This window comes from Zingiber officinale, chromosome 7B (assembly GCF_018446385.1).
Source record: "Zingiber officinale cultivar Zhangliang chromosome 7B, Zo_v1.1, whole genome shotgun sequence".
NCBI lineage: Eukaryota > Viridiplantae > Streptophyta > Magnoliopsida > Zingiberales > Zingiberaceae > Zingiber > Zingiber officinale.
In genome coordinates this window covers 98,043,859-98,058,958 of record NC_055999.1, presented here as the reverse complement: position 1 = coordinate 98,058,958, position 15,100 = coordinate 98,043,859, and positions in this window count along the sequence as shown.

The window sequence follows — 15,100 nt, the reverse complement described above, 5'->3', positions numbered from 1 at the left end:
CCTGGATACTTCCCTCTTAGATGTGTGACATAAATTCCAATTAATTTGCGTAGATAAGACCTGAATACTCTTCTAGAAGCTCCAAAACTCCAAAATAACGTTGGAATTGATTATCCACATTCCTGTGTAGTGCCACATAGGTTTCAGGATCCTAGACTCTTAACTCATGCAGATATAGTGGAAGATCTCTATATGCTTGGTCATAATCTCCAACGACTTTCTTCATCGCTTTCTCCCGAGCTATGTATGATTTTCTGTATGATATGTGTTAGGACCGAAATGTAGCTAGAGGGGGGGGGTGAATAGCTCGGCGCGATCTCGTGCTCATTGTTGCTTGCTTCTTATGATGAAATACAGTGAAAAATATAAAGAAACAAACACACAACGCTAACACTAGGGATTTACTTGGTATCCACCTCAAGAAGAGGTGACTAATCCAAGGATCCATACACTCACGCACCCTCCACTATGAAAACACTCCTTTACGGTAACTACCGAAGGAGGAGAAGCCCTACAAGCTCACAGTACAAGAAGAAAGGGAAGGGAAATACAATACAAGCAAAAGCTTACAAGATATGCACAAGAAACCCTAACCCTAGCTTCTTCCTCGCCTCTTGACTTGGACGTGCACCAGCACAAACCTCCAAGAACCTTCAAGATCTGGCGTGAGAGCTGTGGAGAAGATTGCAGTGTCGCGTGGAGAAGAATCGAGGAGGAACTGCTGTGGGAAACGCTCGCTAACAGCTATATCCTGTGCCAACGGTCAGATCTCAATCGATTGGATTACTCTCAATCAATTGGGGAGGCTTTGGATCGATCGACTGATCGATCCAGAGCGCCTCTGTGCTCTCGAGAATTGCTTGGATCGATCGGCCGATCGATCCAGGGCTTATCCTGCGAAGTCGCAGCTCCCAATCGATCGCCTGATCGATTGAAGGCTCCCAATCGATCGGTCGATCGATTGGGAGGCTTTCTGTTCGCGTGACACTTCTCCCCAATCGATCGGCTGATCGATTCGGAGGAGGCTTGTCACGGGGACTCACCCAATCGATCAGCCGATCGATTGGGCATGAGCCAATCGATCGGCCGATCAATTCAGCTCATGTTTTTGCCCAAAAACAAGTCTAAAGTCCCCTACACCAACCTCTGGTCAGCCATGACCTGTTGGTTCATCATGCCTAACATCCGGTCACCCTTGATCTGCTAGGACTCCCTCACCAAGTGTCCGGTCAATCCCTTTGACCTACTTGGACTTCCACCAGATGTCTGGTCAACCTTAACCTATCTGGATTTCCTCGTGCCAAGTATCCAATCAATCCCTTTGACCTACTTGGACTTCCCAACACCAAATGTCCGATCAATCTTGATCCATCTGGATTTCCTGTGCCTGGCTTCACTCACCAGGACTTCCCTTCTGCCTAGCTTCACTCACTAGGTCTTTCACCTGGCTTCATTCACCAGGATTTTCAACTGCCCGGCTTCACTCACCGGGACTTTCCTTCTGCCTAGCTTCACTCACTAGGACTTTCCATAGCTACCTGACTTCACTCACTAGGACTTTCACCTGGCTTCACTCACCAGGATTTTTCATCTGCCTGGTTTCACTCACCAGGTCTTTCACCTGACTTCACTCACCAGGATTTTCCCAGTCAAGTATCTGGTCAACCTTGACTACTTGACTCTTCTTCAGACCAATCAGGTCAGCCTTGACCAGAAGGGGAATTGCACCAACAATCTCCCCATATCAACAATCTCCCACATGAACAATTGCACATGCAATCTCCATGTCCTGTCTCTATGTATTTGTCAAACATCGAAACCCAAACATCAAGACTTGAGCTTGAGCCAACTCAAGCTTAGTCAACCTAGTCAACCTTGACCCTAGGAAATATTGCACCAACAATCTCCCTCTTTTTGATGTTTGACAATACCTTTAAGTTAGGCTAATCCTATAGCCTCAACTCTCCTTCATGCCAATATAAGGATGATGGTTTCCTTCATTCTTCCCCTTTCCTAGAGGGCAAACTCCCTCTTTAGGTAATGAAGACTTAACTTAATCACACATTCTCCCTCTATTGGTATACATCAAAAACTCTCCTCCTGAAGAGTTATCCAACGTTGTTCACAACTTCGCTCGTTGTTCACAACACAATAACGAAGGTCCCATACCCTTCATTATTCTTAACGCTCATCCTTGAGCATATACCACTTGGTATATTCACACACGATTCAAATGAAGGTTCCATACCTTTCATTGTCATCAAATGCTCATCCGTAAGCATACACTACTTGAATAATGAAGATATCCACTCTCCATTATAGTCAAATGTCCAACCTTGAGCATTTTCGCTAAAGAAGGTTAACCACCTTCCAAGGTGTATGGAAAATTAATTTTCATGTCGTTAAAGAGTGGCTCCCCCTAAAGACATGCACGTAACTTCTGTCATTGTGCCAACAATGACTTGGAATACCTAAACATATAGGAAACCCAAAATTAGAAGTTTTGAGGTTCATAAATTCAATAATGAAACTAGACCTCAACCTGAACCTCTATTTAGTCTTTCTTAACTAGTCCACTCTTGTTTTCATCATGAAAACTCCCCCTAAATGTATATAAATATGTTTCAAGGGGTTAGGAATGGTTACCTAAACTAAAGGTGGTTTAAATCACTGAAAACAAGTTTTCCCAGCTGAAATCAGTGATTCAATCGCTCAATGGATCGATTCAAACCATGTGGATCGATCGGTGGATCGATCCAGCAAGCTTCTGCTTGCGAGAAAACGCCTCACAATCGATCACCTGATTGATTGAGGCACTCCAATCAATCGGGTGATCGATTGGAGCCTGAAATTCAATTTCAGTCAACTTCAGTAATTCCCCAAAAATTCTATAAAATTCAAAAAATCATGAAAATTCATGTAGACATTATTTATGGTATACTTTATTAAGGAAAAATAGTTTTCTATGAAAATACTTAATATTTTCAAAGATTGACACAAACTTGAAAATTTATAAAAACTTTAGTGTTTTCTTCAAGTTTGTGCCTAACTCTTCAATGATGATTACTATCAAAAGATAGCCTTCATCAAGATTTTCCAAAAGCATTTTAAAATCATTTTTAAAACCAATATCCAACCATGTTCCTTGGGCTCAATGTACATGACTTGTACACTAGCTTTCCCAATGATTGGAAAACACATAACTATGTGTTTTGATGAACCTAAAACTCAAAGGAATGCACTAAATCAACATCTTGAGTTTTGTTCATCATCCTAACATCTCACTTGTATTTAATGTGTACGAAACCACATACAAGTCACCTTATAGTTCTTTAGTGAGATGTAATATCTTGGTTTTGCCCTAAACTAGGGATCATGCATATCTACTTAGGCATTTTGAGGTTATGAACATCCATCAAGGATGTTACTTGTTAATGAATGACATTTGTCCTTAGTTTGCAAGGAATTAAATATAATGCATGGTATGTTATGACATACACTAAAAAGAAAATTTCCTATAACTACATAATGTATGTATGACATGACATGATATTTTTGTATTTTTCATAATAAAATATGAATGCACAAACAAATAAATAAATATGATGTCATAACATATGATGAGCAAACAAAGCATGGCAAATTAGCATAAATAAAATACCTAGACTACCTATCTAAGTATCCTTAACCTTAGCTAACTTAAAAATTTAAAGCCTAGATTGCCCACTATTTCCCATGAAAATGTCAAAATTCAATTTTGACATTTCTTTTGCTTTTCCGAATTTGTACCAATTTAAATTAAGAATATTCCTAAAATTGTAGCACAATTTACTCTTCCAAGAGTAACCAAATAAAATAAGACTTAGATTTGTCTTTAACTTCCTAAGAACATACCTGATCCGGCGGTAAGAACAGGGGACCCCCGTTTTGGGTAGTCAACGCAACGTGGAAGTCAAAGGGCCAGGTGGCCGACCGGAGAAAGGTAGACCGACCGTCCGGACGGTCGACTGGTGTCTGATGACAAAAGGCGCCCCGGCGGGAGTCGGGGTTCCGACGCTCACTGAATAGGATCACAGGGCCGAGCGGATGACACGCTCGGCCAAAGACATAAGGCAGCACACTGCTAACAGTCTCCACAGAACACGTTAAGAATCTCCCAAGTAGACCTCCATATATGGCCGGCCGGACGTCAGGCGTCTGCTGGCCGGTCGGACGCCCGGCCGGGGGTAAGGAGAAAAGGACAAGGGACATCTTCTGACAGCGGTCATGCTCTAGGACTAGGCCGTACTCCAAACCTTATGACAGGGGTTTCCGCTGTCCCATCGAAGGCGTGCTTGGACTGTAGCAGTATGGGGTCAGGTAAGCTCACTGACAGGCCTTTACTTAGGTATGGGCTAAAGACATGTGTACGCCTCGGTATGCGTGCACCCACTTCTCCGCAGCCCTATATAAAGGCTCTCATCCTTCAACTGAGGTACGCGTTCTACGATTCTTGGAGCCACCTTCTTGTTGAGCTTTGCCTGACTTGAGCGTCGGAGAGTCGTCGCCGGGAACCCTTCCCGGCTCGACTTCTGTGCAGGTTCGTCGGATGTGCGTGCGACCAGCCATAGATCTACATCATTGACTCAGATAGCGCCACGTGCCCAGCATCCGTTGATTCAGCATTCGGACAGGATCAAATTGACGCCGTCTGTGGGAACGCTCCTGCATCTGAACGGAAACAATGGACGAGGCTGGACGACAGCACACGGTGACGCTTTCCACGGAAGAGCTCGATGCTCTAATCGAGTCGAGGGCCGCTAAGCTTGTAGAACAAAAATAGAAGCAACTAATCGGGCGGCCTGAGCAGCAGGCCACATCAGCATCCGGCGGCCGAGCGGAAGCACCCCCAGCCACAGTTCCATTCCATCGAGCTCTCTTCCGTACTCCTCCTGAAGCCGCAGCAACTAATTGGGACAGAAGCTCTTCGTCAGACAAAGTGCCGATGCGGGATAACAGAAAAGGCAAAGCCCCCCGATCGGACGCCTCGCCTGAGCGGGTCAATCGTCAATTCTCAGAAGCCATCTTGAAGGATCCTCTGCCAAAGCATTATGTGCCTCCGGCGATCGGCGAATACAATGGGACCACCGATCCGGATGATCATTTGGGTAAATTCGACAACACTGCTACCCTTCACCAATATACGGATGGGGTGAAGTGTCGAGTTTTTCTAACTACCCTCTCTGGATCGGCCCAACGGTGGTTTCGGAGGTTGCCGGACGGGTCCATCACAAGCTTCAAGGACTTCCGAACGGCCTTCCTCCATCATTTTGCTAGCAGTCGACGTTATCAGAAGACGAGTGTCAGCTTGTTCGCCATCAAGCAAGAGCCAAGAGAGCCGCTCAGAGCTTATATCCAGCGGTTCAACAACGTGGCCATGGATATCCCTACGGCCACCTCGGAAACCATGATGAACGCCTTCACACAAGGCCTCGTGGACGGGGACTTCTTCCGCTCGCTCGTTCGGAAGCCGCCCTGAGACTATGATCATATGCTGCATCGGGCCAACGAATACATCAACGTGGAGGAAGCCCAAGCCGCCCGGAAAAAAGAAACTCCAACCGAGCGGGCCCCTCCTACCGAGCGGAAGCAGCACATCGCTCATCAGCCTCCGAGAGGACCGAGGGCCGAAGCAGTCCGCTCCCCCCATGCTAGGACCCATGTCCAAGAAGTAGCAGCCGATCGGCCCAAGCCAAAAAAGAAGTGGACCCCCATGTTATGCTCCTTCCACCGGACGGATACACACAACACAAGGGATTGTCGAAGTCTTCCCTTGATCACTCATCCCATTCCCCGAAGTGGTGGTCGACGATCGCCCTCATTCGATAGGCGACAGAGAACTAATGAAGCCGATCGGACTCAAGCTGACAGGCGAAAACAACATACTCCCGATTGGCATCGCTCTCCGAGGCGGGAGAATTGCCGAATGTCCAGGGAACGGTCCCGACCGTCCGCTCGGGAAGAAGAAAATAGAAGTAATACTTCCCGAGGCGAGATCAACATTATTGCTGGCGAGCCGACCGGAGGCGACTCTAACCGAGCCAGGAAGGCGAGCGTCCGACAGCTCCAGATCCATGCGGTCGGCTGCAGTCAGGAAAGGGCGAGCGGACTCGAGATAATCTTCGGGCCCAGAGACTTGGAAGGAGTCGAAGTGCCACATGACGACGCTCTCCTCATCAAAGCGGTAATAGCCAATTATACTATCCACCGCGTTTTTATTGACACAGGGAGCTCGGTCAATATCATATTCAAAAAAGCCTTCGACCAAGTACAAATTGATCGAGCCGAGCTGCTGACCATGACGACCCCCCTCTACGGGTTTACGGGGAACGAAGTTCAGCCGGTCAGACAGATCCGACTGGCTATCTCGTTGGGAGAAGAGCCGCTCAGGAGGACGCAGATAGCAAACTTCGTGGTGGTCGACTCCCCCTCGTCATACAACGTCATTTTGGGACGACCGACACTCAGCGAGTTCCGCGCGGTCGTCTCCACCTTCCACCAAAAGATCAAGTTCCCCGTCGAGGACAAAGTGAGAGAAGTACGGGGAGATCAACTAGCAGCTCGGCGATGCTACATCGAGATGGTCCGAGCAGAAGCAAATTCCGCTCGGAAGTCGCCACGGATCGAGGTGAACGCTATAACTAAAAAGCCTCCCTCTTTAGTTTATGAAGAAAAAGAGGAAGTGCAAATTCACCTGACCCGCTCGGAGGCCACAACGTTCGTTGCGGCCGATCTGGAGGAAGGCCGAAAACAGGAAGTGATCAAATGCCTCCAGAGAAATTGTGATGTCTTCGTTTGGTCTACGCACGAGCTGCCCGGAATTTCTCTGAGCATAGCACAGCACGAGCTACATGTCCGACCGGATGCTCGGCCAGTAAAGCAGAGAAAAAGGGATTTCAGCGCTGAGCAGAATGCCATCATCCAGTCGGAGGTTGAGAAGCTTCTGGAGGCCGGCCATATACGCGAGGTTCAGTTCCCGAGCTGGCTGGCGAACATGGTGTTAGTCTCCAAGCCGGGCAACAAATGGAGAGTGCGCATCGATTTCCGGGATCTTAACAAGGCGTGCCCTAAAGATTTTTACCCTCTGCCCCGAATCGATCAATTGGTGGACTCCACGGCCGGCTGCGAGTTGATATGCATGCTCGACGCTTATCAGGGCTATCATCAAGTGCCGCTCGCCCGTGAAGACCAAGAAAAGGTTAGCTTCGTCACTGCCGACGGCACATATTGCTATAATGTGATGCCGTTCGGATTGAAGAACGCGGGAGCCACATATCAGCGTCTGATGAACAAAGTGTTCAAGGAGCAGATCGGACGAAACTTGGAAGTATATGTGGACGACATTCTCATTAAGTCCGTCCGAGCGGCCGATCTCTTCGAAGACATAGAGGAGACTTTCCGAACGCTGAGGAGGTACGGCGTTAAACTAAATCCCCAGAAGTGTCTGTTCGGAGCAAAAGGAGGACGTTTCTTGGGTTACATAGTGACCGAGCGGGGTATCGAAGCAAATCCCAACAAGGTGAAAGCTCTACAAGATATGCCGCATCCAAGAAATCTAAGGGAAGTGCAGCGTTTGACTGGTCGGATAACTGCTCTGTCCAGGTTCATCTCAAAAACCGCTGACCGGAGCCTACCTTTCTTCAAAATCTTGCGCAAAGCCACCAAGTTTCATTGGGACGAAGGATGCGATCGGGTGTTCGAAGATTTGAAGACATATTTGAATTCTCTCCCGGTACTAGCCAAGCCAGCTTCGGATAAGCCGCTTTGTATCTACTTGTCTTCAACCGAGCAGGCAGTCGGCTCGGCACTAGTGAGGGCGAGTGGAGAGCAGCCTGTATATTTTTCTGAGCCACATTTTAAAAGATGCTGAATCTCGCTACACCGGGCTCGAGAAGTTGGCTTTCGCTTTAGTCCTCGCCGCTCGGCGTCTTCGCCCATATTTCTTGGCTCATACCATCATCGTCCGGACGAATAGTCCACTGGGAAGAGTTCTGTTGAATCCAGAAGCGTCCGGACGGCTCATCAAATGGACTACGGAGCTTAGCAAGTTCGATATACAATATCAGCCCCGCTCGGCAATCAAGGCACAGTCCTTGGCAGATTTTGTGACGGAGGTGCAGAAGCCGGAGCCCGAAGCTATATGGAAGATATTTGTGGACGGATCATCCACTCGGCTCGGCAGCGGTATTGGTGTATTATTGCTATCTCCCCAAGAAGAGAAGATGCATCTATCCGTCCGGCTTGATTATAGAGCCACGAATAATGAGGCAGAGTATGAAGCCCTTATAGCCGGCTTACAGGCCGCTCGGCATGTAGGAGCCGGACGGGTGATGCTGCATTCAGACTCTCAGTTGGCCGCTCAGCAGCTCACAGGTACCTTTGAGATTAACAACGCTCGGCTCAAACTCTATGCGGAAGCCTTCGAAAAGCTCAAGGCCAATTTCAGAGAGGTCGTTATCCAGAAGATACCCCGAGCGGAAAATCAAGCGGCCGATGAGTTAGCCAAACTTGCAAGTTCAATAACGTCGGTCATCATCCAGCAGCCGATTGAACAAGTATCTTTGGTGGCGCAAATCGACCGGATGGAAGGCCTCACGTTTCCGAGCGACTGGAGGACACCCATCACGGAGTTTTTGCGCTCCGGCGCCACACCGTCCGATCGGAATGAAGCCCAACTGTTAAGGAGGAGAGCCGGTTGGTTCACACTCATCGGCGATCAACTTTACAAGAAGGCCTTCTCTCGACCGCTGTTGAAATGCGTGAGCTCGGAAGACTCGGCGTACATCCTCCAAGAAGTACATCAAGGATCATGCGGAGGGCATCCAGGCGGACGATCGCTGGCTAAAAAGATCCTGCTGGCCGGATACTTCTGGCCAACCTTACAAGTAGACGCCGCTCGGACCGTGTCAACGTGCCTTTCTTGCCAAAAGTATCATAACTTCTCCCACCGACCGGCGGAGGAGATGAAGGCATCCACGGTCGTCTGCCCGTTCGATCAGTGGGGAATGGATATTGTTGGTCCATTTCCTATGGCGACCGGGCAGCGGAAATTTTTACTGGTGGCAGTCGATTATTTTTCCAAGTGGGTGGAGGCCGAGCCGCTAGCCAAGATCACCGAGCAGATGGTCAAGAAATTCATCTGGCAACACATCATATGTCGGTTCGGCATCCCTCGCCGACTGGTTTCCGACAACGGGCGGCAATTCGCAGGGAAGTTGCTCGAAGATTGGTGCAAAAGCTATGACATCGAGCAACACTTCACGTCCGTGGCCTATCCCCAAAGCAACGGTCAAGCCGAAGTAGCCAATCGAGAAATTCTTCGTATTCTGCGCGCTCGGCTCGACCATTTGGGAGGAAGCTGGGTGGACGAAGTGTCGGGCGTCCTATGGGCTCTCCGAACGACTCCAAAGGAAGGAACGGGCGTCACGCCGTTCCATCCGTCACGCCGTTCCATCTGGTGTACGGCGGCAAAGCGGTGATTCCTGTCGAAGTCGGCGTCGAATCCGTCCGGATCCAGAATTATGATGAGGGCAACGCCGAGCGGAGGAACACAGAGCTGGATTTGGTTGATGAGGAGCGAGCCAAGGCGTCCGTCTGGCAGATGGCGTACCGTCAACGGATGAAGCAAAACTACAACCGGCGCGTCATTCCCAGATCATTCCAGGTCGACGACCTTGTCTGGAAGAAAGTCAAGCCGGTCGGCGACGTCGGCAAGCTGGAAGCTCCTTGGGGGGGCCCTTTCAAGATTATCGAAAAGCTCCGCTCGGGCGCTTATTATTTGGAGGATGAAGATGGTTGGCAGCTAGATAGACCATGGAGTGCGAATCATCTCCAGCCTTATCGAGTTGGGTGAAAGGTGCACTGATGTAACTCATTTTTGTGTATATTTTGGTCGCCCATGTTCTTGTAATGCAGGAAGCAAAAATGATTCAAAGGATGGCTAATGTGTTCGCCGAGCGGTTGTGTTAAAGTTAGCCTTTATGGCCGTCGAGCTCCGACGTTAAAAATCGAGAGATGAGCCGGCGTCTATAAACCCTCTGAGCGGAAGACCGTCGAGCTCCGACGTTAAAAATCGAGAGACGAGCCGACGTCTATAAACCCTCCGAGCGGAAGACCGTCGAGCTCCGACGTTAAAAATCGAGAGACGAGCCGGCGTCTATAAACCCTCCGAGCGGAAGGCCGTCGAGCTCCGACGTTAAAAATCGAGAGACGAGCCGGCGTCTATAAACCCTCCGAGCGGAAGGCTGTTGAGCTCCGACGTTAAAAATCGAGAGACGAGCCGGCGTCTATAAACCCTCCGAGCGGAAGACTGTCGAGCTCCGACGTTAAAAATCGAGAGACGAGCCGGCGTATATAAACCCTCCGAGCGGAAGGCCATCGAGCTCCGACGTTAAAAATCGAGAGACAAGCCGGCGTCTATAAACCCTCCGAGCGGAAGACCGTCGAGCTCCGACGTTAAAAATCGAGAGACGAGCCGGCGTCTATAAATCTGCCGAGCGGAATATGCCAATAAAAAGGATGCAATTGCCCCAGAAACTCGCCTTCAATATCGTTAGATCGTCTCTACGTGCCGCTCGGCCCAGCACCCAAAGGTACTTCCATCCGTATCTTGCGAGCAATCTCTGCTATCAAAGCGAAACGTTGCGTACTCGGAATATTACATATTTAGCCGAGCGGATGGGTCACGCCAAATACTTCGTAGAAATCCCTTTCGGATTCTAAAGGTATGATAATAGGCGAGCGGATAACACACATATTCACTAGCAAAAGGACAGAGTACGTGAAAGAAAAACATTGCATTCAAATTAAAACTTTAGGCCGAGCGGCCTAAGTACAAAAAAGGATCATTTTTCCGTCCGAGCGGCCCAATTACATGGAGATTCCTACTCTAGATATTCATAAAGCGTCGAGGGGATGTCGTTGAGGAGAGCCGCTTGATCTGCGGCCGGGATGACAGCGGACTTGGGAAGATGCCCCTTCGACTTCAGATACTTGGTGGTGGCGGTCATAACCAGGTCGAAGGCCGTGTACATCCGCTCGCAGACTTTCTCCGAGAATTTGGCCGAGCGGATGTAGCTTTGTCTTAAGGCAGCGACCTGACTCGGCTCGGCCTCTTGGTATTCTTTGAAAGCCGCTTGGGAGGCAGTAAGGGAATCCTTCAGATTTTGGAGCTTGTCCGCGTCGGCCGAGCGGCCCGCCTTCTCTCTGTCAAGCTGCTCCGTCAGCTCCTTTATCTTCTGTTCAAGGCCTTGAGCCTCCACGTTCTTCTTCTCCAAGTCGGAAATGGCCGTGTTTTTTCGAGTGGTGGCCAAGGTTATTTTTGTGTCGAGCGACTTGACTTGTCGCTCGGACTCGGCCAAGGCATGGGCCTGATCGACCGTCTTTTGCTGTTCGGCCGCCAGTAAATCCTGAGCTTTCTTAAGCTCCTTCTGCAGCTCGGAATACGACGGGCCTTGAGGGCCGGATGGACCGACTGCCGCCTTTAGTTGTCTCAGTTCTTCATCCACCATCGCCAGGCGGTTGGAGACTGCTATCTCCTCCACCCATCTCTGATGCAGAAGGGGAAATTGTTAAGGGTCGATCGGAAAAAATGCATGCGAAACTTCGGAAAAAACGAACTTACCCCCGTGGCCTCCTGCATGTGGCTATTGGCCAAATTACGGAGGGGGATCATCGGGATGCGCGCCCGAGCGTCGGCCCACATCTCGGCTAGAGGCCCTTTCAAAGTAATGGTGTGCTTGGGCGCGGTGGGTCGGTCGGCCTCTGGTAGTAGCTCTTCAGTCGGGAGATGAAGAGTAACCTGTACGGTGCGGCCACGACCGGGGGTCGTCCGACCGGCGGTCGGAAGGGGATTAGAAGCCGGCGCAGAAAATTGAGAATGAATGGTTGAGCGCTGGACTGAGTGACAAGCGGGCGGAAGGGTGCCGACCGGAGTAGCCTCAATTGGAACTGCCGGCTCGTCCCATTCAGAAGGCGTCCGGTCGGACGAAATGACTTCGACCTCTGGCGCCTTGCCCGGAGCAGTCGCAGTGACCCGCTCGGATGGTTGGACCGCGGAGGTAGCCGACCGTAGGGGAGTCTCCACCCGGCGTCTCTTTTGTGGAGGTTGCTCCTCCTCCCGAGCGGAAGCTTCCTCGGGGACAGTTGCTCCTCCGCTGGGGGTGGCTCCGCTGGCCACGTTCTGTTGAGGAGCTTGAGCGGCCGACTCAGCCTGAGTCCCGCTTTCTCCTTCATGGGATCCGACCGGCTGGATACCAAGCATTTCCATTTCTTTGGCCGCTGCGGCTTCGAGCGCCGCCGCCTTTCTCTTCAAAATACCGGCCATTACCGACTCCATGACGATGTTCGCTGCAAAGGAAAGGAAAGAAATCAGTTAGCAATCAAAACAAAGGGCCCAAGTAAAATTCTTACCGAAGCCGCTCGGAAGAGGAGTCCGCATTGGACTCAGGCCGAAGATGTACATCACCCCTTCGTGAAGAAGCTTATTGATGTCAAGCCGCAGACCGACTAGCATATTTGCCGCGTATAGGTAGTCCGGTCGGGTCTTGAATTTCTTCAGCTCGAGAGTAAGGGGTAGGTTAACCTGCCACTTGGTCGGGAAGTTGGCCTGATCGGGCATACGGATATAGAAAACATACTCCTTCCAATGTTTATTGGAAGAAGGTAGTTTGTTAAAGAAGACTAAGCCGGGCCGAGCTTGGAACATGAAGGTGCCCGGCTCGGACTGCTTGGGGTAATAGAAATAATAAAAGACCTCCAGTCGGAGGGGGATGTTGTGAATCTTGAACAAAACAACAACACCACAGAGGAGACGAAAGGTGTTGGGTACCAGACTGCCGAGCGGAACACCGAAAAAATTACAAACATCTATAATGAAGGGATGTACAGGGAAACGCAGACCGGTAGTAAACTGGTCGCGGAGACACAGAAAGCTCCGTGCGGTGGCCTGTGCGGCCGAGCGGAGGGACCGGCCAAAAGAAGTTCAAAATCATCGTGGATTTCAAAATTGTCTGTCAGAATATTGAAATCACGCTGGTCGAATCGGGACTGCATGGTGGTGTACCATGGGCCGAGGGACTGGTCTTCAGGGTGAGAAGAACTAGCCATCGGCCGAGCGGACGAAACCAGGAAAGATAAAAGACAAAAACAAGAAGAGGGCACCGGAACAGCACCCCGGGAGCAAAACACTGGGGAAAGAAATGCAAAGAAAGCACTAGAAACAAGAGAGGGAAGAAGAGAACCTTACGAAAAAGAAGGAAGATTGAAGGGAGACACCGGGGATCGCCGGAAACAGAAGAACACAATCGTCGGAGCTTTAGAACGCAAGAGATAACCGGGGCACGCGAGAGAAAAAGTGAAGCGACGGAGGAGAAAGCGAAGATTTTATAGGGCGGGGGCCGGACGGCCTCCACCGTTGGATCCAGGTCACGGGGGTCGAAGCACACATCTGCCCGTCCATTTCAAATCGCCTCGATCCCATCAAAGCACCACACCGCCGCAGCCGTACGATGACGACAGTGTGCCACGTGGCATTTGGTCATTCGATGCATTTAATGAGCGCGTGCTCAGCCTTACTGTCGGAGATTGGCGCGAGTTACAAGAAGATCCGAGGAATGTTGCTGTTGACTAACCTTACACCCATCCCTGCGAAAGCCAAGCGGAGGATAATTGCACGAACGAGCCGCCCGGCTAAACTCTCGGTCCAGTCAGTCGGACTAATCGCCTCCTTCGACTAGACTTGAAGGGGAGGCAAGTGATCCGGCGGTAAGAACAGGGGACCCCCGTTCTAGGTAGTCAACGCCACGTGGAAGTCAAAGGGCCAGGTGGCCGACCGGAGAAAGGTAGACCGACCGTCCGGCCGGTCGACTGGTGTCTGATGACAAAAGGCACCCCGGCGGGAGTCGGGGTTCCGACGCTCACTGAACAGGATCACAGGGCCGAGCGGATGACACGCTCGGCCAAAGACATAAGGCAGCACACTGCTAACAGTCTCCACAGAACACGTTAAGAATCTTCCAAGTAGACCTCCATATATGGCCGGGCGGACGTCAGGCGTCTGCTGGCCAGTCGGACGCCCTGCCGGGGGTAAGGAGAAAAGGACAAGGGACATCTTCTGACAGCGGTCATGCTCTAGGACTAGGCCGTACTCCAAACCTTATGACAGGGGTTTCCGCTGTCCCATCGAAGGCGTGCTTGGACTGTAGCAGTATGGGGTCAGGTAAGCTCACTGACAGGCCTTTACTTGGGTATGGGCTAAAGACGCGTGTACGCCTCGGTATGCGTGCACCCGCTTCTCCGCAGCCCTATATAAAGGCTCTCATCCTTCAACTGAGGTACGCGTTCTACGATTCTTGGAGCCACCTTCTTGTTGAGCTTTGCCTGACTTGAGCGTCGGAGGGTCGTCGCCGGGAACCCCTTCCCGGCCCGACTTCTGTGCAGGTTCGTCGGAGGTGCGTGCGACCAGCCATAGATCTACGTCATCGACTCGGATAGCGCCACGTGCCCAGCATCCGTTGATTCAGCATTCGGACAGGATCAATACCAAAAACCCAACTTGGTAGTTCTTTACACTTGATTTCTTGTGCCAATTAAACTTATATCCAATTTTTCAAATTATGACACATTACACTCCATTTAAGGAGTAAATGACTATCCACTTCATTTTCAAAGGTTAACAAAAACCTTGAAAATGCTCTTAGAGTGTCAACTTCATCATGATTAGGTTAACTACCCTTTCAATTGAGTTGACACTCTTTATCCCATCTAAGGGGTAGAGAAAATACTCCTAGGAACCCAAAACCTATTGGAGCTCCTTGGATGCTTTAGGTACTCACTAGGGATAACCTCCCTAGATACCTTCCTAGTGACCTTGTTAGTCTTCTTAGGAGCCTTGGTCACATTTTCTAGGTCAACCCTAGGGATTTCTTCCCTTGTGCACTTCTTTGTGACTTTCTTAGACTTCTTAGAAGTCTTAATCACATTTGTTACAAAAATACTCCTAGGGATAACCTCCCTAGTCTTTTTGACTTGACCATTTGACCTAGGGTTGGTTCCATAATTA